At 43.5% G+C, this 24,507-nt stretch overlaps 1 protein-coding gene and 1 non-coding gene across 5 annotated transcripts in view; one reads left to right on the top strand and one right to left on the bottom strand.

Annotated features, from left to right (window-relative positions):
- Positions 1-24,507, bottom strand: part of LOC119660330 (very low-density lipoprotein receptor-like) — a 492,367-nt gene that overhangs the window by 196,425 nt on the left and 271,435 nt on the right. The gene's annotated exons all lie outside the window — the stretch shown is intronic.
- Positions 7,610-7,682, top strand: Trnak-cuu. Its single transcript has one exon. It is a non-coding gene; the product is annotated as a tRNA-Lys (tRNA).

Below are 24,507 nucleotides of genomic sequence, written 5' to 3'. Positions count from 1 at the left end.
TTGCAAAGACAACATGCTCCAATGGAGTGCGCAAGCCTTTCTTTGGAAAGACCACGGTGAAATCTTGTTTTGGTCGCAACATGCCGCGTATGGATATACTCCAAGCGAAGCTAAAGTGAAAATCACTTTTTTCTAGCAAGACGAGAGCCAAGTTTCCAAAGGTAAGAAAATACCAGGAAAGTTTTGGAAGTGAGTTTCCAAGGAGGGAAAACTACAGAACTCTCTGACTGACTGATTTATCGCGGAGAGTATGCAGAAGGCATTGGGCCTGGGTTCAGGCTTTTCAGAAAACCCCAGAAGAGCACAACCACGATGGAAGTTGTTGCTTGGATTTGGTCCGCTCCATGCATATTTTATTTGGTGCGTTTTAAATATTTTAAGAGGATTCAACAAGGAATCGTTAAACGATGGAGACGAGGTCATGCGACAAGCGTGTGCTTCGTTTCTTCCTTTGCACATCCTAGGCATGATTTGATCGGAATTGTGAAAGGGAATGGTTTTCTATTTTGTTTTTTTTTTCTGCTGATTGTTCCTTCAACTAGAATTGAAGGCAAACGGCATCAATTGTACATATCTTCGTACAAAAGGTATCGAATTTTCAAGTAGTTACCTTGAAAGGTTATGTTGGGGGTGGTAAGACAAAATTGACAATTTCAGCAAAGTTCAAGCTCATGACAAAAGTCATCGATTTTACACGTGACAATAAAACAAAGGAACATGGATGTAGGTTGAAAAGGTTCTGTACAGTGTATTTTCCGGAGAATTCAATGGCAAAAAAGCCAACCGAGCTGTGCAAATACATATAACGATGGAATAAGACAAATAAATTAGCAAATAAGGAAATATTTTGATAACAGTCCGGCACTCAAGGGGGTTTTCTTAGGTGACGGTTTCCAGAAATCGAGATGTTCGTTTCTGTACATTTTGAAGGCAGAGTATGGTGGGGGTACACTGCAGAGATTTCAGAACGAAATTCAAAATATTCACTTATTTATTTATTTATTTGACAAACAATAAACGAAAAATACTCTCATTAAATATACAGTGGAATCCCGCTAACTCGTACATCGATTATTAATATTTCCGGCTGATTCGTACAAATTTGCCGCTCCTCAGAGTTAGTTCTAGTTACTTTACGTTTATTTTAGTGGGAGGAGTCGCTGCTGCAAGCAGTCAGACCATTGTTAGACCCACTGTACTATCTTCAGAGGTCGCCTATTCAACGGCCTCTCGCCTAAGGCGTTAGCAGGCTTTAGCGAATCTGAGAAAATTCTCAGATAATGCTCAAACTCTTCGTAGAAGAAAACCTTACCAAGGTATCTTCGTCTCAAGTTTAAGTAGACCGGTGACTTGCGTACGAAGTGCAGGGGCGTCTCTTCCTGTTCCGCACATTGACTGCATATGGCCAAGACCACCACCCCGATTTTAGTTTAAGAGCCGGTTTCCCATTAAAAGCCCTGTGGATGCGTTTGAGGTGAGGGAGAGACAAGGCCTCAGAGCACTCAGACACTACTCGATTCCCCCGTCTAACGGAATATCCCAGATTCATTTATGTATCGCCGGATTTCCGTTAGTGGATGTGATGCTACCCCCTGCAGTTGTGGCACATCAGCACCAAAAATCTGATGTCTGATGCGTCCATAGGCAACGTACTCACATAGAAAATGTTCCGTGTTTAGCAGCATTAAGGCTTAGCCACCTGCCATAATGGTGAGCTTCTTCTCAGTTTTTGAGAGCATATTAGCCAATGTTATTGACAACCAAATTACTGGTTCCAGTCCGAGCAAATTGAAATGGAACCATCTATTGCTAAAGCATCCATGATTTTATTTCCCTCAGCACCACAATGACCGGCTACTCAGAATAGTTTCACCGTATTGAATCTAGAAGTAGAGTTTAACCAATTTCGAAATTCCTGAACGATTTTTGAAGTGATGAAAGTGATGAATCACTGCAGATTGCGAGGCGCCTGTTTTTCAATCATTAATTATCCAGGTTGCCGCCCTTAGGTTAGCATACACTTCAGCCTGAAAGACCGTTGTATATTGTCCTAAAGGAAAAACCTACTTCTCGTTTCTATTCGAGAGGTAGACTCCGGCTCCAGAACCCTCTTCTGTTTTTGAGCCATCGGTGTGGAAGACGTCGGTATATCCTGACACGAAATCTTCCGGTTCGCCCCAGTTTTCTCTCCGTTTGAAGAGAACTTCATATCTTCTACCAAACACATGTATGGGGATTCGAGAATCAGAAGACATTGAGAAAACTGGATTCAGTTTTCCCAATAACTTTCCGAATGCTTTGTGCCCTATATCCATTGTTCCCCATAGTTCTAATCGAATTAGTCTATGAGTTGCTCTCATTGCAGTGAGTAATGAATTCAGAGCTGCGCCGGATGTCGTGCTCACGCTACCGGTAACACTCAGATACACAGTTTTTTGCAGTGTGGCTAGTTTACGGTGAAAACCGTTTTGCCTCATCTTAACCCACCACATGGATGCATAAGCGAAAATCGGCCTAGCAACGTGTATTTACATTGCCACACAAGGCCTGAGTCCCTATGTCGAGACAAAGTTCTGCCTACACAGCCCATAAGTGGTGAGAGTTCGTTTCAACTCTACCTCTACATGTTTGCTCAAAAGAAGCTTTTTATCTAAAGTCAATGCCAGATATTTAATTTTTCCAGAGAGTTTCCTCCTTTTTGTAAATAATACTACCGTGGTTTTATTTGGATTTACTGAAAGTCCGTGCCTGAGGCACCAACTGTAAGTCAAATCAACGGCGCGTTTTGTGTTTCTAAACAACGTTCGGAGATCTCGACCACAGCTAGCACAGCCACGTCATCTGCATAATCGTGAGCGTGTATCGGCAGATTTTGCAGTTCGCATAGTAGTGAGTCGATCAACATCCTCCACAGAAGTGGGGATGCCACACCTCCTTGAGAGTAGACTTTCGTCGCATCCATTGTTAGGTAGCGATCGACACTCACTTCAGCACACAGCCATCTCTGCATTAGCATAGCGTAGATCCACTTAATTTAAGTTTCATCAACACCTTGCTCTTTGGCGGCATCACAAAGCTTTTAGAGGGGGCACAGTCAAACGTCCCTTCAATCTCCACGAACACCCCTATCGCGTACTCGCCTTTTAGAGTTGCGTCCTCTACCTTTCAAATCAAAGATTGAAGCGCAGATTCACAGGACTTTCGAAACTAGTAAGCACGCTGGTTTTCATTTAGTGAGTGCGACCTTAGCGCCTTCTCGCGAATGTGAGGCTCAACCACTCTCTCCAGACATTTCAGCGAGAATGATGTAAAGCTGATTTGCCGGAAGTTCTTCGGATTTGAATAGCTATCTCTCCCAGACTTTGGTATGAAGAGCACCTTAACCTTCTGCCAAGAGGAAGGCACATAGCCCCGATGAAGACAACTACAAAAAATATTTCTTAGAGATTGCTCAAGTGCTTCCTTTAGTATGGCTGGGTAGATGGCATCCATACCGGGTGCTTTGTATTGTTCAAATGATAATATAGCAGCTCTATTTTTTTTTTATTGATAACAACCGCTCTCGTAGTACCCCAATTCCCCTTGCAATACATTTTTGCTGAAGGGTTTGCATAAACCGTAAATTCTCTTCCTCTCACTTCTGAGACCTGCTCTCCCGGGTCGTGGATTTCCAAGAAAGTCTGCATAGACTCAACTCAGGAGTTCGTGAAAGTACCATCCAGTTTTCTAAGAGTCCAACTTGGCCGATTCATCCTTATTAAGGACTCGGCACAACCTACAAGTCTTCATTTCACCTTCCAGTTCCTTACAGTATGGTCTAAAAAAGTTTCGTTTCAAACGTTTTACGAGCGTTTTCTGTTGACCCTGTGAGTTGCGGAAATCTAACCCGTCTTATTCCTTACTGCTTCTGCAAGTACGATTCAGAAGTCGTCTACTAGATTTCGTGAGGTTTTGTAGGTCTCCATTCCACCATGGAACCGTTTTACCACGTTGGCCTCGAGAAATAGGACAAGCCTCTTCACAGCTCTCTAAAAGTGTGCAATTCAGAGTCTCCAACTGATCTTCTATTGTCAAAGGAGTCCTCAATCTTCTAGGGAACTCCACTTTGTCACCAAGAAGTTCATTGGACTCCAATCCGTTTTCCTAGGATTCTGTGCTTTTATTACAGGTTGTTCGCCTGCAATAGTCAGACTAAATTCATAGTAGGGATCTGAGAGTGCGACTTTATTTAGCACTCGCCAGTCTCTAATCAACTCTAACAACTTTGAAGTGCAGATTGTTAGATCAATTACTTCACCTTTTCTTGGCACCACGAACATAGGGGCCCGCCGTATGTTCGAGGTCATCATACAAGCTGAGGTGATAAAATGAAACAGTTTCTCTCCTCTAGAATTGCATTTGTTACTGACCCAACAAATATAGGGAGCGTCCGCATCACAACCTATTAAGAGTTCAAGGCGCCTCGATTCTGCTATCCCTTAGTTCTCGTGTCGGCGGACATTAAAAACCCGACTAGAGTTTTCATATCCCACTTCTTAACGGGCAACAAAAATGTCGCTCTAGGCCCCGGGTTCTACCGTAAAGATTTTCCCCACTCGGCAGGAGTTCAAATTTCTCGATTCCGAACAAGGATCAATCACGAATGTTGGCGTTATTCGATTCGTTCGAAGGTTTGTATGTAATCGGGATTTCTAGGGGAAGGGAAAACAATATTCATATAAAAGACATATATTCATGTATGTTTCCTTCTTAATGAAAGACCTCCTTCTACATTCTATGAGGTCGCGCTGTGCTAATCCGACCCCGAGTCCCAATATATTGTACTCCGAATTTGGGTCGTCCACTTGATTCAGAAAACCTGCAAACAAGAAATTAGGCCTGAATCCAGGAAATGTTGAGCCCCACGTTGGGCGCGATTTGTAATGTTACGAGTGGGAATAGGAGATCAGGTCGATCATCCTGGATGGCCACTCGTAACATTACAAATGGCGCCCAACGTGGGGCTCAACATTTCCTGGATTCAGGCCTAATTTCTTGTTTGCAGGTTTTCTGAATCAAGTGGAAGATAGCCTATTCCGGCTCACAACTTCGTTTGGTGGTGTCGGATAGAAAATCAATAGATTCTCAACATTGTTCCCGGCTAGGCTCCACGTACACTTGCCTTCAGATTTCTAGTTTTAGGTTTCACGCCTTTTTCCCCGGAAGCAAGTGTTCCTAAGCCTCATTTTCCTTCCCACCTTGTAACGTAGAGTTTCCTGTCCTATCCTTGGTAGTATACCATAAGAGCTAGTCGTTTGTTGTGTTTGTCTTGAGATTTAACGTCTCGCAGGTGATTGCCTTCCAGAAACCTCTGGATCTACGGGCCTTTGCGCCTATAAGCTGAAAGGTATTGCCGTCCGAGCTTCTGAGGAGTGTCATTCCCTACCTTTATGTGAAACGGCTATCTCTTCGTTTCAGAATTTGAAGAAAATTAAATATTATTTCTTTTTTCGTAGGAATGAAGTGACGGGTGAGATGAATCCTTGATGGAATACGGAGGTAGTCGGCTATATGCTGTGCCGTTCCGTCCTCAATGATTCATCTTCATTTTGTTCTCTGACTTCAGACGAGGAAGATTTAATTCTCGCGATCCTCTTTTTTTGATTGTTTTTTTTTAGTACTCTACGACGGGGAGCAACTCGATTGTTGTCTCTTCATGGAAAAACACTGTGTGTGGAAGTTTTCTGCACGCAGATGGAAGAAAAATTTATGAGGTTGGGGTGGCTTTTTGGTCATCCGAGAGTTCTGCGGGAATTGAACAGGAGTTGACAATTTAGAGAGAGAGGAGTCCTCCTAATTATTATTTTTTTTTTTTCTTATCGTTCGATTTAGATTATTATATTAGTTAATTTATTTTATTTCCTTTACTTTGCCTTATTTTTTTTTTTCTTTTCTTCGTTTCTTCTTTTCGCTACCACCAGGTCAGTGGAGCTCAGCTGAGCTTGACCTGCCAGCACGCCGTGACGACTGACGGTGGCATAAGGCGGCGAGGAGAGACCATGTAGGTTGGGTTGATCCTTCCACGCGGGATGCTAGGGCGACGGACGCTTCACGAGTTGAAGGATTGGTTCGAGAGCAATTTGTTGCGCTTCGAGACTCGAACCCGAACACGCACTCAGTGCATCAGGCAGCTCGACATCAGCCTGCTTCAACTGCAGTGCATTTGGAAGACAGACGTGACTATGGACAGAATAAAGATAATTTTTACATACATGACCATAGACGTGACATTGGTTTTTACGGACTTGACGACAGGTCCGGATCCGAGAACTTTCATCGACATGAGGACAGATCCGGACTCGACTATATGTATGATTTTACTGACTCTGACGATGACGATGGATGCCAGGCACGACCGCTTAATACCAAGTCAGCGGATCGTTTTCATTCAATTTTGGCATCCTGCGACTTGGTTTTTGATAGCACATCGAAAACTTTGCCCATCAACCATTTCCTCTTCCGCGTGGAGGCTTTGACCAACACAACCTTACAGGGGGATTTCGGCCTGCTGTGTACTTATGTACACACCCTTTTCAAAGACAGAGCAGCAGATTGGTACTGGGACTATCACCAGTCTGTCGGACGAGTCAAGTGGACCTCTTTTCGTGAGGCTCTTTGCCATGAGTTTAAGGATTCTCTAGATGACTGGGATATCCTTGAACTGATGCGAGATCGCACGCAAGGTCCATCCGAAGATTTCGACAGTTACTATAAAGCTGTGCGTTCGCTAGCCAATAGGCTAGAAAATTCCTTAACGGAAGACAAATTGGTAGAGTTGCTACGTCGTGGGCTGAGACCCGATGTTCAGAGGCAACTTCTCTATTTTCCGGCTAGTACGGTTCGCGAGCTGCGTAAGTTAGTGCAGCAGAGCGAAATTTTAGAGGAGCATCTCTCAAGCAGGCTCTCTCACCAATTACACAGCTATTCTGCTGAATCTGAAGAGGGTGTTGACATAAAGAACATCTCAGGAAATCCTCAGTCTGAGATTCAGGATCGTGATTTGAACTTGGTCTGCTCGAATTGTCGGCAGATTGGACAATTGTTTGAAGACTGTTGGGAGGATTCCAAAGTCTTTTGTTTCGGTTGCCGGCGCCCGAACACTCGAAAACCCGTATGTCCGAACTGTCAAGTTCGACAGCCCAGCCCCAGTCATCAGGGCGCTCCTGCATTGGACGCACGTGACTGCGCAGGCGTTGCGACAACGTCTTCCACAGTAATTCCGAAAGTTACCGTGTTGAAGCGGTCCGACAAAATAGATATATGACCTACCCGGATTTGACCCCACCACCAATTGTTTCAAGGAAACCGATGCTTTCGGTTCTAAGGCCGTTGCACGTAGGACTGCAACAATATCAAGCGGCCAGAGAACGGATCTTCGGAGCGCTCAACTATTCGCTTCCGCCAATATTGGATGCGAATAATGCGCAACCGTCGTCTTTACTACTCTGCCATTCTCACGAGTCGGTCCAATAATGATATTCGTCCGTATGCGGATGTCACAGTCTTGGGTGAGCGTGTTTCAGGACTGATTGATACCGGAGCCACTGTAAGTTGCTTAGCTTCGGATTTCGCCCGGCTAGCTCAGTCGGTAGAGCATGAGACTCTTAATCTCAGGGTCGTGGGTTCGGACCCCACGTTGGGCGCCATTTGTAATGTTACGAGTGCCATCCAGGATGATCGACCTGATCTCCTATTCCCACTTGTAACATTACAAGCTTCCCATGGCTCAACCCGCTAGTCTGTTACTTCATAGTCCTTTAACTATTTGATGCTGCCAGTGGAATATGCTATTGAACAAATTTCAGTTGAGAGCAGGAAATCAGCAGGTTTTATGAGGTAATCATCAATTGAAAAAACTTACCATCGAGAAAATAAGCCGATCAAGTACAAAAAATCAAGTGGTCGATAATACTCAAAAAAGGATTAAATGTGAAAAATGGTTGATGATCACCCATCAAGATGGTTAATAAAATATGAAAGGGCTCAATTGATAGCAAGAACTTAGTGATAACTACATATTAGGGAGTGAGCCAGAGCTCGAAATGGGATGCACCGCAACCAGGAAGAGTATTACTGTCGAAAATTTCCATTAATATACTTACATAACACAGTTATTAAAATTAACGATTATTATCGAGTTCGAGGATGCTCAATTCCTCCCTAGAGCAGAATTAAATTACAATAAGTCGATGTTGAATGATGAATTCCAATGAATTTTATTGTGGAATATAATCACTGACTACATTATTCCACTTATCTGGCCGCCTTTTCAATGACTGATGTTCAGTAATTGCAGCACAATTAATCATGAAAAATTACAATTTTCTCCTTCATTTAATGCCGGCTGTCATTATTCAATTGGGAAAAAGCTTTCGTATTATGGGTTCTACGGCATTAAACAAAAACAATGGAGCTGTCTTGAAATTCAACCATAACCTCGCCACAGTTCATCCCAATTGCAAAACAAGTTTAAATGTAGACAGAAAATTAAAAATCACTGATACGTGGAGCGCAGAGCATCCTGATGACCTTTTCTAATTGTTGATAACTTTGATTTTTATAATTGATGAGAGAATATTTCAGTTTCATTATATCTGGAGTATATGTTAAGCAAATGCTGATTTGCGGATGAAAATGGACTTATAGGACTATGATCCTAACAGGGGTGTGAACCTGAAAGCTAGTCCTTCGTCTTGTAATTACTGAAATTGGTTGGTTGACCATCCTGAATGGTCGGAAATGACCTAGAGGATAGAGCTATCCCAAAAACCTGAAAAAAACAAAAGTTGGCGAAATTGACATGAAGATCCGCTCGCAAATACTGAAGCTCCATCGAAGTCCTCCGTCGACTCGTGGTTGCACCCGAATTTCGCGATCGAAAGGGAGGATCCACGATGGATCACACCCTCGATCATTATTCCTCCTGCCCATGATGGTTAGTGAGTCGCGACCTCTGAGGTTCCCACCCTTCCTTGACATCGTTAGGCGATTATTTTGGAGGATATCTCTTATGTGCGAGCTTTGCGGGCTAAGGAGGGGGAGACGACAAAGCAAGCGCAGTCACACCCCCCCCTCCAGCCGTGCACCCTCGCGCGGAGCTCTTTCCACCAACATGAAAAGCTAGAACAAAGTCACTTCTTTTATAGTCTGATACTCGCTGGAAAGGACACATGCTCCTTTTTTCCCCCTCTTTTTTTTTATTGAAATTTCAAGGACACCGCCTATGAATTCGAGGCCGAATGTGAACAATTTCACTACTTCCGGGTAGGGTCAGCCTCATCCATACGGATTAAGTGACCCGTCCACCGTAACCTATTGAGCTGGATTTTATCCATAACTGGACGGTCATGGTATCGCTCATAGATTTCGTCATTGTGTAGGCTACGGAATCGTCCATCCTCAAGTAGGGGGCCAAAAATTCTTCGGAGGATTCTTCTCTCGAACGCGGCCAAGGGTTCGCAATTTTTCTTGCTAAGAACCCAAGTTTCCGAGGAATACATGAGGACTGGCAAGATCACAGTCTTGTACAATAAGAGCTTTGATCCTATGGTGAGACATTTCGAACAGAACAGCTTTTGTAAGCTGAAATAGGCTCCGTTGGCTGACAACAACCGTGCGCGGATTTCATCATCGTAGCTGTTATCGTGTTGTGATTTTCGACCGTAGATAGGAGAAATTGTCAACGGCCTCAAAGTTGTATTCTCCTATCCTTATTCTTCCTATTTGACCAGTGCGGTTTGATGTTGTTGGTTGATTCGTCTTCGGTGCTGACATTGCCACCATATATTTTGTCTTGCCTTCATTGATGTGCAGCCTAAGATCTAGCGCCAATCGCTGCCTGCTCGATTTGGATGAAGGCAGTTTGTACGTCTCGGGTGGTTCATCCCATGATGTCGATATCGTCAGCATAGACCAGTAGTTGGGTGGACTTGAAGAGGATCGTACCTCTTGCATTTACAACACCATCACGGATTACTTTCTCGAGGGCCAGGTTAAAGAGGACACATGATAGGGCATTTAAAATGATTACTGCAAATGAATGCTGAGGATGGGATAAAGGAAATTGAGAAAAGTATATTGGAAAGATAAAGGGTGCTAAAAATTAGAGAAAAAGGAAGAATATTGCCTATTTTGATTGTCTTTGAAGAAGTCAAAGAAAGAACTGCACCTGCCGCACAGGCGCGAGCACTACATTCTTCCCACGGATATAGACATAGGAAGTATTGTTTTCCACCTGATCGCTAGTCCTTCATTCAACTGACCCATACATAAACCGCAAGTTGGTCTCTTTTAAAAGATCTCCTTTCGAGATAGACATGGGAAGTATTGTATTCCAAGGTGGATTAAAAAATTGCATTCCTTTCTAATGAGAAAAGGGACTACTTGAGGAATAAGAGCATCAGTGGATTCCTAATCAATAATCAAAGGTTCTGTATGATAACTTCTGGTTCTGATGATTACAAACCGCAAACTCCAGCAAAAATCAAATAAGATTAAAAGTAAAGCTTACCCCCTTGAACCCACATTGGGCGCCCTTTTATAAGAGTAGGGTAGTGACGATCGGTATCTCTGAATTGTATCCCAGATCGAAAAATGTATTGTTAGATAGACACCAGTAGCCTTTTTGAGACTGAATGAAGTCAATGATCTATAGATACAATGCTCGGTGTGCCTACACTTTGTCGCAAAGTGAAAGAAAGGGACGAAAATCAATCAAAGTATCAGAGTAAAATTGGTTAAGCTATACCATTGGCAAGGCATAACTTTTGGCCGCAGGAATAACAATTTCAAAGGCATAGGCATTAGGCATAGGAAAATTGAGCTTCACTGACATTCAATTTCAGAGGAAAGGGAAATTTCAAAATATATAAAATTTCAGTTTACTTGAAAATAGGCTCCATATTCGACTGCAATATTTGCCATCTTTCAAGCAATTTACAAATTTCCTTTCCATGGGTACCCACGTGGTTTGAAGTGATTCAATTCACAGGACAAATTTTAAGGAACTGACTGCATCGATCACAAATAGCAATAAAGCGAACGGGGTATATCAGGTTAATAATGGACTTTTCCTTTGATTTAGGGGCAGTGACACTACTGGGTAGAAGCCATATGAAACTGGGGGCTACTCGTACGAATATACAAGCTAGAGAAGCTAACAAAAAAATTTAAATGTACTGCTGCACTTTAGGAAGGAGGTCTTAAAGTGCATGGTGGCAGTCTAATAGCTTAACATTTTGGCGCAGCCGGCACGCACTATCGGCTTTCCACTTAACACTTAACAAGGTTAAATAAATTAACGCACAAAATAACAAATGTGGCCATTCCGCGGTAAAAGAAAAACAAGTCGGGAAACCGGAAGCTCGGCACTTCAGGTATGAAAGGTTTTGTTTGTTTCTTCTGTGAGTATATTTGAGTGCAGAACGGATATTGATATGGTGAGTATTTTAAGATCTGGACACTGGATGGATCACTTTTTACCCCTTCCACCCTTCCCCGTCATTCTAACAAAATCTCAAAACTAAGACCGGCTTCGAAAAGTACTAATCGAGACCTTTCATTTGATACCTAACATAACCATATTCGATGAAAAAAATTGTACATCCCCCTTTTGCATGACCCCCTTAAATCTCAACGTAGAAGGATATCACTCACTGCATGTCTGCAGTTTCTACCTTCTCACCAAATTTCGTGTCAATCGGTATAGCCGTTTCTGAGAAAAGTCCGTGTGACAGACAGATAGACAGACAGATCGCGGAGCTACGGGATGCATGTTTTCGAGCTAGAAGGATCTGCCAACGATCTAGAGGAAGACCGAACTTCGACGAGAAACGGCAAGTATATGTGAACCTTCGAGGTAGGCTTAAGCAAGCTATACGGACCAGCAAGCGAGAATGCTTCAAGGATCTTTGCGCAGAGACAGACCAAAGTCCCTGGGGAACAGCGTACAGGATGGTTATGAAGAAGATGAGAGGGCGAACACCACAACTGACCTGCCCGCATCGTCTGCTTGATATCGTGATGGCGCTAATCCCCCTGGATAAAGGGGAGCGCAAACAGCATAAGCAAGCATTGGACGTCTACACAATACCTGCGGTAACTGAGCAAGAACTTGCCCAAATTTTCCGGAGAATTGGTGATAACAAAGCACCCGGTCTGGATGCTGTTCCCAATAGAGCTCTTAAACTCGCTGTTAAGACCAGGCCCGACTGGTTTATCAACGTTTTTGAAACATGCATGGTAGAAGGAGTTTTCCTCGACCAATCGGAGAGGCAAAAACTAGTTTTGTTCCCGAAACCGAATAAGCGCTGATATGCCGCATCGGCACGGCAGGAAAGATGCCCGAAAGGGTCAGCTACAATAGACTGCGCCCTATCATTGAATATAAGGATGGATTATCAGAGCGACAATTTGGATTTCGACAAGCCCACTCAACGATCGATCCCGTAGACGTTGTTTTGAAGCTGGCTCGAGATGCGATGTCGTCTAAAAAATGCTGTGCCGTAGTGGCGTTGGACATCACAAATACGTTCAATTCTGTTAGCTGGAAGTGAATAAACAGTTCACTGGCTAAACCGGGTTTCCCTAGTTATTTGACTAAGTTCCTTGGAAGTTACCTTTCGAAGAGGACACCGGCAGTACACCGTTACTGCAGGAGTACCACAGGGCTCAGTGTTGGGTCCTCTTCTGTGGAACGTTATGTACAATGGGGTCCTTGTTCTTCTCGCCCCAAAGGAGGCCACGATAGTCGGTTTCGCAGATGTTCTAGCTGTGGTTCTCGTCGCGAAACAACCTGAAAACGTTGAAATGTACACTAACGAAACCATTAACGTAATAAAATGTGGCTGGAAATGGTTCAGCTTCACCTTTCGGAACAAAAGACGGAGGCGATCTTGATTACCAACCGTAGGAAGAAGAATACGGTTATTATTCGTGTTGGTAGTCACATCATCACTTCGAAACCGGTTATCAAATATTAGGTTGTTGCAAATGAAATGTCGGATATTTGAGTAAAATTTCAAAAAACTATAACTTTTATGAAAATTAATTTTATTAGTCAAAATAAGAACCAGCAGCTTCAATGCACTTCTCCCAACGAGATACAAGGGCATTTATTCCAGTTTCGTAAAAGTCTGGGTTTCTAGAGCTAAGAAATTCTTCAAAGGCACTTTTGACAGCTACTTCAATTGAATTGTTTCCCCGCCAAAAAGTGATCCAAATGCTTAAAAAAGTGGTAGTCGGTTGGCGAGAGGTCGGGTGAATATGTTGGATGAGGAAGAGTCTCATATCGTAATTCATTTAATTTTTGGACCGTCATTCTGGAAACATGAGGTCGGGCGTTATCATGGAGCAGTATCACTCCATCTCTGTTGACCAATCTAGGCCGCTGAACACGTAATTTCTCGTGCATTTCATCAAGTTGGGCACAATATTTCTCTGCATTAATTGTTTCACCACGCTCCAAAAAGGAATAATGAATAATTCCAGATGCAGACCACCAAACAGTTACCATTACCTTCTTCGGGTGAAGACTCGGTTTTGGCATGTGTTGTGGAGGCTGATCGGCATCTAGCCATTGCGCTGATCTGCGACGGTTGTCGTACAATATCCACTTTTCATCGCATGTCACTATTCTGCGCAAAAAGGGATTGTTCCTGTTGCGGTTGAGTAGAGAACTGGATATTTCCATTCGCAGCGCCATGTTTTGCTCGTTGAGTTCATGCGGAACCCAGTTATCAAGCTTCTTCACCTTTCCAAGCTGTTGTAAGTGCCGAGATACTGTCGAATAGTGTACGCCTATTTTCTCTGCAATGTCACGAATCGATGATCGGGGATCAAATTCCACTATCAAACGCAACTCGTCGTTGTCGATCGATGGTCCTGGGTGTCCACGAGGTTCACTTTGGAGGGTCATGTCGCCTGATCGGAATTTTTCGAACCACCGCTGTGTCGTTCGTTCGTTTGCTGCGTCAGCTCCAAATGCTCTGCAAATGTTTCTGGTTGCCTCCGCTGCGTTGTGACCAAGTTTAAATTCATATAGAAAAAGTAGACGTTTTTGACTCCCTTCCATGCTTTTTTCTTTGAGTTTTACTTGGAACTTCAATGACGATTGAAACTGAAATGACTCCTTGATCGAACGAACGACTATTTATACTCAATTATCCCATACCACCAGAGTCACCTTGCGGCAGTTTTAAACATTAAAATCATAACTAACTTCACTTCATTGAAAAATCCGACATTTCATTTGCAACAACCTAATATTTAGGGGTGATGGTTGACTCTAAAATCTATTTCAAGGGACACCTGGACTATGCCTGTGAAAAAGCGGCATATACCAGCGTATTATTAGCGCGGATGATGCTTAACATTGGAGGCCCAAGATAGAGTCGCAGATTACTTGTGGCGGGAGTGGTCCGCTCCACGCTATTATACGCGCCACCAGTTTGGGAGGAAGCACTAGCGTGTAAGAATAATCAGAGGAGGGTAAATATGACTTAGCGCTTAGTGGCGCTAAGGGTGTGCAGCGGCTTCAAAACGATATCAGGCGAGACAGAGTGTATTATTGCGGGAATGATCCCGAAAGACATTCTGGAAAGTGAGACACGTTACCTGTACGAGAAAAGGAATATGAATATTCCTCAAAAGGATGCAGAATACCGAAAGGCGGCAAGGCGAGAGTCGCTCGAGAGGTGGATGATTCGCAGAGGGGTCGATGGACCCACACTTTGATTCCCCGTATCTCTATCTAAGATTTCCATCCCCATCCATAAAAAAAAGAAAGACAGACATTGAACCGATTTTAATAAGGTTTTGTTTGGAAAACAAAAGGCAACAACACGCAAACAAATTTAAGTATTTCGGCGGTGCTATTTACTCCCAGACGCTTGCCTCGAATTAGAGCTTTTCAATATCCTTAATTTTTAAAGAAGTGATCTAGTGCCTAGAAGGTAGCTAATTTCAAGAGGTGTAAGTAGAGGAGTCAATCCATAGAAGTGGGAGTCTATTTACAGGTCTTACAATGGGAAGCACGTCTGATGTAACAGATACATTCGGATAAACCGGAAGCTGAACGCTGTTTTGTTGTTTCCAAGTAATGTATTTGCATATATTATATCATATAATAATATCTGGTGAAAAGAGCTTACACTTTTTTGTATCTATGCCGACCCCCTCCATTTGGTTGCATATAGAACGGGGGTGTCAACTGGTACAACCGTTTCTGAGAAAGGCGCGTATCACAGAAAGGCAGGCAGTAAATCGATTTTAACAAGGTTTTATTTTATACAAAACCTTAAAAAAGCAGATGTGCAGGTGCTCTCTGTCAGAATACAGAGAGCACGCATCACACCTGCAGATATCAGTACCATTGCCACCATGGTAAACTACGTGGTAAGATTCCGGGAATTCTGTCCCCAGGAGCCTAAAACTTGGTTGAAAGTAGTGGAGGCAGGCTTTGTGATGTATAGGATAACACAAGAGCAATATTTTCAAGTCATTGTTGTGGTGCCACCGCGGTATGTCACTGAAGTCCGCGGCATAATTACAGAGTCAGTAACGGACAGCTCATACAACTGCTTACGCGAGCAATTAATAAAGCGGTTGTGTACTTGGGGTGTATCAGGGAGGAAAAACGAAGCAGTTCATGGAATAAATTTCTATTGGCGACGAGGAACCCTTCCAGTTTCTCCGCAGGCCGACAGTGTCTCGGCGGTACCGCAGTTCAGCTGATGCGTGGTCTATGGATAAGGCGTCTACCATCTGCTCTTCAACAAATTATGGTGACAGTTAATGGTCAGATTGCTCCACGAATCCCAAGAGAACGTCCAGACAATACAATTTTCGGGAAAGGAAGCAGTAATGTCCGGGTAGTTTGACGTGAGCTTCCGTCATTTAGGGCTAACTCCACGGTATTCTTAAGACACGAATTGATTTCAAAGCCCCAGCTGTGATAAGCAAGAACGGTAACAGTCTGTACTGAATGGATAGCTCAGCATTCATTCATCGTGAAGGTAAATGGAATTCTTTTAAAGAACTCTGCGAAGAGGCCGACATCAACCCGTGGAGAGCAGCCAATAGAACAGTAATTACTAATATGAAAGGAAGCAGAACCCGCATAACACGTGTCCAGTTTTATTGCGAAGAATAGTGACCACTCTTTTTCCACCGGAAAGGTCGAAAGAGAGTACCTCCCAAAGGATACCCCAAGCACAACAGAGGATGAATTTACCATTGCCTGCGATAAGGTAGGGGCTAAAAAGCACCCGGGCTAGACGGAATACCGAATACCACAGTAGTTAATTTCTACTTTTAATATCTGCTTAGAAGAGGGCATCTTCCCGACTCAGTGATAAATGCTGATGCTGCTATCAGAGAGTAGTGAGGCGTTGTCGTGTGGTCCAATGTGTTTGCTGAGCTTTATAGGAAAGTTGCTGGAGCACATTATATGCAACAGGCGGCTCCCAGTTGAAGAGGAAGCAGGAGGCATATCCACAAATAATGCGATTTTCACGTTGGCCGATCAACAGTTGATTCTGGTCAATCTGATAGAGAAAATGATTAAAGATATAAAGTGACAGGGCGGTGCCAACACTATACCATTACACCATCGCACTTTCGACGTGAATGCTGGCAACATAAAATAAGATAAAATTAATTCCCATGTTTTTTTTACAGTTAATATATAAATTAAGAAAAGAACTAGGTATTGTTCCTTATACTGTAAATATTTTTATTTTCCTTCCGCATACAACTATTTCGGAGACCACGTGCCTCCTTCCTCAGTGCTAGTACCTAAAGAAAAATTAGGTCCTCTCTGACACCGACACGTAGGCCCAGTTGAATATTTGGTAACCGGCGGAGGGGATTGATGCTGGGTCCACTGCTCGGGAACGTGATGTATGATCATATGCTGCACCAAATTCTCACGACAAGCTACCCTTATCAGCTAAACAGACGACATCGCAATTGTTGTAGAAAACAAACACCTGGAGGATGTTGTCCGAGCATGTCAGACATCGGTTAGGCTAATCAAGGATTGGTATTAGAGTTGGCAGAGCACAAAACTGATGCTGTACTGGTCAGCAGTGGCAAACTGAAATAAATTCTACGGTTTCGTGTAGGGTTATGCTGAATCATCGATTGACCTTCAAGGAGCACTTGAGCTTCTCAAGCGAGAAAGCAGGGAAAGTTGTAGCTGTGTTAACTGGCATGATGCCCCAATATTGGAAGACCCAAACTACCGAGGAGGTTGTTGCTAGCCAGAGTGTGTGCATTCATTTTGCTTTACGCAGCACCAATTTGGACAAAAGCCCAGACTGTTCAGGCATATAGGAGAAAATTATCTTCAGTATATCATCTGAGTGCATTAAGAGTGGCTAGCGTATTCCAACCAAACTTTGGACGAAGCAGCTTTCGTAGAAGATTATACTGGAAAGCACGTAGATGGACGACGGAAGAGAGAATGCCCACAATCAGGATGTGGCAGGAACGTTGGGATAATTCCTACAAGGGGAGGTGCACAGGTTGATTCCAAATATCCAGCTCTGGATTCTGCATAACCATGGGGATGTTCACTATCACTTGACTCATTTTGTGATTGGACATGTGGATACTGTAGATATTTAGATTGTTTTAGACATGACTGTTCTTCCTTCTGTCCTGAATGTCTAAACGAATACGAAGATCTAGAGCAAATATTCTTAACGTGTCCGAGATTGACAAATGAGAGGCAACAGCTTGAAGTTCTCTTAACGAGACCCTTACAAATAAGGACGATCATTTCGCAAATACTCGAATCCCAAGAAATGTGGAAGGCAGTTAGTGGCACCATAGTTCCGAAGGTTAGAGCCCTTATGAAAAAGCGGCACGGAGGAAACAATTCTCACCGTAGCGGTTAGCCGGTGGGGCTTTAACCCGTCCACAGCCTAATATCTCTAGATAATTCCGTGGGGCATAGCCGGTGACGAGAGGCGGTTTTTCTGGGTTAAAGTCCTTCAAGATGCTTTCCACCTCTACAAAAAAACAGACAGACAGAGAGACATTGTATCGATTCTAATAAGGTTTTGTTCCACACAAAACCTTAAAAAGAAAAGAGATGGTCATCTCATAAAGAAACGGAGGCATACTTACTACAGTTTCTGATTTACCCTTTAAGTCCAAGCAGCATAGCAAGTCTATTTTAATTACCTGGAAAAGAAAAGGAAATCGTTAATAGTTGAAATCGGGCAACTTATAAAATGATATAACATGCTAGTGTCCATATTGCTATTTACATTTAATGCCTATACATCTGCGGTGCGCCAAATTTAATTTACTGGCAATTTTCTTCAAGGATATTTCTTCCTCAGTAGGAAAACTGGGCAATGTATAACCTCATTATAATATGTAATTATAGGTACACAACCGGAAGTCCTTGACAAGACTCGGCGTGATAAGGGTGCAGATTGATCTCGGCGCCGTTCTCCAAACTACTATAATAGTGGCTAAGGCACCATCTGTAGAACGGTTTGCATAAACCTTACGTAGCCACCTAATTACATCGTACTCCACTCGTCGCATTCCACAACAATTTCTGCGCTAACTCTACGTTTCGCATTACATCATGCAATGCGCTTGCCGAGTGAATGTAGTCCCTCGTAACAAACCAGACAGCTCCAATTATTGACCACTAAATAGTCAATAGCCTGTAATTTGGTGTGGTGGTCAACCAGGTTCTTTTTTGTCTTCAGCTCCACCACAAGTAAGTCGTAATAGGATCGGTTCTGTAGGGTTGCCACATGGTAGTTGGGTCGGGCTGCATTGTCTGCATCGCTCTATATCCGAAGCCTTGGAACCGCTTAATTTGCAGTGCTGGCGATTTTTCTGCAAGGTGTAATTGTTAATTAACAGAATAGCGAACATGGCGTTCTTCAGTCCCTTCTGAAGTCGGGTATCTGCCAGCAAAAGGGAAATTACAAGAAGCTATCGCAATGCTCCAATATAAACGTTTCTTTTGAAATGAGTTCGAACGTAAAAATTTTATTTGGAAAACGTTTGCATCTACTAGATTGGTACCAACAATTTTACAGATGCAAAGAGCCCTTGGGAGGTTATCGTTGGTGCTAAGGGCAATCAAGCCAGGAGGAGTTCACTAGGATGCATCCTTATATGGTTCCATAACGTTACAACATCCACGTGTGTATCACAACAACCCTTGAAGCTGGAGTTGCAGAAATTGAAAACATTTAGAATGCTGCACACATAGTTCTGGGAGAATTGATTCGGACCATTATGACGAGATTGAACAGAATCCGAGCCAAGAGCAAATATAGCAAAGAAAGACAATTTAGTGAAAAATCTTTTAATGGAATTCAAAACGGAATCAGGTATTTCCTCGCATGATACGTAGCTGCTGGAACTATTTGCAACATCTCGATAGACAGATTCCAACACTGCAAGGAGAGTAGCTGAAATATTCGGTTCCTTTACGATGAAAAGTTTAAGCAATTGGTAAATAAGCAAAATGATGTAGTTTGCCGAACAATATGGAATCAACAAAGAATTGAGATGAACAAGGAATTACTGCAAAATTTTTCACAATCCAGCTCTGATTGAAGAGGAATACTATTTTATTGCACGGATGGTGGATATTTGGAGCAATTTTAGATTAACATTGACGAGCAATGTACCACTTTCACTGCCTTCTATCTCGGGCACATAAAGATTTCGGAAACGTTCAAACATGGATTTCGATCTCATAGAGCGGAATCTTCGAAAATATGAAGGTGAACTTCCTTCACCATAATCAAAAAGAATCTCCAGAGAAACCGACACTAAGGTATAACCGCCGTGCAGAGGACTGAATAATAACAGAGATTCAAATATGACCGCGAAAAATGAAGTTAGGGTACCAGGTTCCCTCGACCTTGTCGTGGTGAGAGAGTTCAGTAAGGAAGATCCTCCAGGAAACGGGAGGTGATACCTGAAGCCAGCAACAAAAAAAACAAATACAAAAACCTTTTAAACAAATACAATTAAACCTCGATCGTGGCGATCCAACCGCGAGGGAATATGCAACCCTAAGCTCATCTGAGTCTAGACTCAGATTCTCCACTTACTCAGGTGGGAACCAATCTAATTGGGACCCAGTCCTTAACGGACGAAGCAGGCCCTTCTATCAGCACTCCTGACCCCAGGCTCCAATCGGCGCCATCTGCTGAGGCTAAAGTTTTGTTCATGGGTAAACACCTGTCCGGGCAACTCTCCTTCGGGCAAACCGCTTCTGGGCAAATCACAACCCAAGGTTGAAGGGAAAGGATTGTTCGGGACACCTGTGACCAAGAGGAAACCGAAGTGATAGCGGTCCTCGGTCGATCCTAACTCTTGGATACAAGAGGCAGCAAAGAGGACTTGACCGACAACGGCTAGGTCTTCATTTGCAACCAAGGCTATCGAAGCCAATGGATGGGTTTTGTATGACGAGTCATTCGGGTACAATACTGAACAGTACGAACAGCTTAGGAGGAAACTCCTCCTAGCTGTAAAGACTGCATCCTGGCAAGATGCCAAGATTTCCTTTGAGTCGATTACGGCTAAACTTTGTCGACGAAAACACGAACGAGTGGCTCAAGCAGCACTGCTCCTCCCTCAATAAATGTGGTAGGGTGTGCGACTAACCCTGAAAACGATCTCTCTCTCTCTGCCATCCTTATAAAAGTGTTTTCTCTGGTGAGCAGAATAACCTCAATACTTCCACCTGGATGTTACTGGGCAGCAGAAGAGGAGCCGATAGGCCGGGATCTTTTCTCACTATCGGTGTTCGGGAAAAATCGGGCTGCCGGCTCTACTACGGGCTAATGACCGTCACGTTACAAGTGTCGGCTCCTAAAACCATTGAAGGGGACAGATTGGGTGACGCAAAAAATAGAATTGAGCGTCGAAGTCACAATTCCTAGGAAACGCATCAAATCCATTGTTGGAATTAAGAAGACAACCTAGATGATCACAACTAGCATGAGAAAAGCTTTCAAAAAAAGCTATCCACTTGAGATGCCAGAGAAGGGTAAAACACCATTGTGGAACTAGGATTTGGCAAAACAGACGAGCACGATAAGGATTGTCCTTAATTGTGCTCTGAAGTTTTATTCAGCCGCTTTCCTAGAATCCCAATAAAAGGCACATCATAAGATCGGCTAAACGATCATCATGGAGACGCTTTTGCGAAGAGACTAACTCTCTTGAGGCAACCTCAAAGTTGAAGCGGATTCTGGTTAAAGAACGTATCCAGAAGCTGGGTTATTTACGTTTACAGAACGGGAGGTACACAGAAAGCGACGATGAAACGGCAAACCATTTCTTTGATGTGCACTTCCCAGGCAGCATCCAAAATCTTATCTCGAGCACAACAGGTGCACACAGCCCTCAACTGTGAAACCAGAATCTGGCATGCAAAGTAGTATCACTGAAGCGAGTAAAGTGGGCATTTAACTCGTTCCATATATAGAAATCTGCAGGTCCGGATGGCATTATTCCTTCGCTAGTAATAGAGGGAATGGATGCTCTGGGTCTACATATTAGGAATATATATCGCGCATGCCTAGCACACGCTCATATCCCAATTACCTGACGTGATGTGAAGGTGCTATTTATTCCTAAACCAGAGAAACCCACTAATACGGACGCAAAAAGCTTCCAATTGATCAGTCTAACGTCCCTTTCTACTAAAAGGACTAGAAAGACTAGTAGATCGGTTCATAAAGGAAGGCGATGTCCGAAAAAATACGCCTTAGGCGCATTCATGGACATCGAAGGTACCTTCAATTATGCCGCATTTGCGGCAATTTGTGATGTGGCAAGACAGCATGGAATCGAACCGCTGTTAATCAGTTGGATCCTTCACATGCTAGAGTGGAGGAAAATCCACTATTAGTCGCCCAGAAGTCTGTTAAGACAGGATGTCTTAGGGACTCTCCTCTGTTATGGCTCCTGGTATTCGATACCTTGCTATGGCTCCTGGAGGACAAAAAGTCTTCGCGTAAACAGCCGTAAAAATTACCGCCGTTTGCGGACACAAAATGTCCAGGAACAATATCAGAAATCCTGCAGATTGCTCTGATGCTGTACGAATGCGATAGGTAAGACCTGTGGACTTTCATCAAAACGCATACACTAGATGTATACATCCATAATAAAACCCATTTTGATGTATGCATGCATCGGTGGCAGAGACAGAACTTTCCTAACACCAGCTTGCTAATTCAGATTCAGAGGCTTGTTTGCCTAAGTATTACTGGAGCAATGACTGCTACGCCTACTGAGGCACTTGAAACTATCCTAAATCTTCCCGACATTCACTTAGAGGTGAAATGGAAAGCAGCCAATGAGACATATAGGCTTGATACCACTGGAACGTGGAAGGGGGCCAAATACACGGTCATTCGTCTATCTGGAAATCCCTTGACACTGTGGTAATCACCAAAAGAGAAGAATGGTTGACAAATGGCCATGAGTCTTTTCAGATTACAGACTTAATAATCTTCACCGACGGGTGACTCATGGATGGCGTATCGGGCGCAGGGGTGTCCTGGGGGAATCCGATTATGGAACTGGCCCGACCCCTCGGAAAAATGACGACCATATTCCAAGTGGAGATATATGCCATGTCATCGGCAGAAGAAGAATGTCTGCGACAAAAATGGAGGAGTCGCATCATTCGAATCTGCTCCGACAGTCGGATAGCAACGACATGAAGGTTTCGGATATGTGCAGCCAATGTGAGGAGGAGGCCCTGCACTTTTTATGTGGCTGCCCGGCCTACTCAGATCTCAGACGAAGACACCTTGGTAAGATTTTTTCAATGAAGAATCTGCGCACTTTCTGCCTCTGGAGAGTGTTCCCAGAATCGCTAAAGTCTGCGAACGCCGAAGGCGGGAAGTCACTGAATAGGCGCTCGGAGCTGTGGCTGCTCCAGTAAACTTAGCTAGGCAACTTCTAACTAACTTCAACTAGACCTGCCTCCAGAAAAAGGAGATACGCCGAGATCAACCAACTTTCCAGCACGAATTATGTGACCAACATAGCGATCTCAAATGAAGTGTGATATTTCTCAAGTAGTCGTCGTAGAGATATTAGAGAAGTTTTAGCATCAGGACTGGAGGTTCTAGGATATCTTTTGGAAATGTAACTACAAATCCTCAACTTGGGTAATGAATGCATTTCCTGCAAAGAGGTCAAGCGGTAAATCATCGCTAGTACAGTGACATCTCTCTAGAGTGACAGTAACCGAACACGATTCATCTGTAGGCTGGAATCGATACAAACGGGCTCAGAATATATACCGAGACAAGAATTAATAGGGCTGCTCAGAAAGAGGTTTCCTTTCACCGTTGTTTTGGATCATGCTAATAGATAAATTGACATGTCTCCTATAGGACATATACGTTTTCACGTAAGAATTTCCAGCAGATCTAACAGTAATAATTATCTGAAAGTTATAGGACTTTGCCGACAAGCAACAGATGATGCCTCCGCAATGGACTTACGACGAATGTCAGGAATACCGGACTACTTATGTTTACTAGGGACGTTGAGTGGGGAAGATACACTCTACTCAACTTATTGGGGGTGGAAATCCACCGTATACAAACAATTATGTACTTAGAAGCAGCACGGTTTGCGAACACATCAGACTGCAATCAATCGACAACGAACATAAAATCACGTCGACTATATCCAACAACAAATAAAGTTACGTTCTGTGAAGCAGTCAAGGGGCTTCTGGAAGAGAAAGCTTTGGTTTTCACCCCGGAATCAACGTGTTCTCTGGAAATCCGAGACTTTGGCTGCCTCACAGAAAAGAACGAGATAGAAGAGGCTATCAAACGCGAATTTCTGGAGGTAACCAATGTCCGCATTGGTATTACCTCTCCGAATTCCCGGGGCCAACAACTCGCTGTGGTGGAAGTTGCCGAGCAATACACGAGGAAGCTTCTAAGCAGCGGGAAAATCGGAATTGGTTTGGTAGTGTGTAGGATACGAATCCAGACCGCTCCAACCAAATGTTACAGTTGTTTGCATTATGGGCACATGTCTGCAACCTGTCGGAGACTTGACAGAAGGGAACATGCCGGAAATGTGGTCAGTTAGGCCATAAAGGTAACATCTGCAATGAAAATTAAAGCTGCGTCCTATGCAGGGACCGACAAATCAATATGCATTGGAGTGCAACCGCTCATGCGTTGCTAGCGCAGTTCGCTAAGGGGACCAACGCTGATTCTCTGCTAATCAGTGAGCAGTACCGAAATAAGGGCCCAGTTTCATGACACCCTGACATATGAGGTACCGCTACCATAAAGGTTCGGGACGGAACCATCCTTAGGGTTATTACACAAGACCGAGGGGGCAAATTTGTCTGGATTCGCTATACAAGGATGATATTTTTTAGTGTCTATCTTACGCCGAATGAGACGATATCGGAGTTCGACGCAG

This window comes from Hermetia illucens, chromosome 6, assembly GCF_905115235.1.
Source record: "Hermetia illucens chromosome 6, iHerIll2.2.curated.20191125, whole genome shotgun sequence".
Lineage (NCBI taxonomy): Eukaryota > Metazoa > Arthropoda > Insecta > Diptera > Stratiomyidae > Hermetia > Hermetia illucens.
Note: the sequence above shows the minus strand (reverse complement) of the source record. Positions and strands in the feature narration are given on the sequence as shown.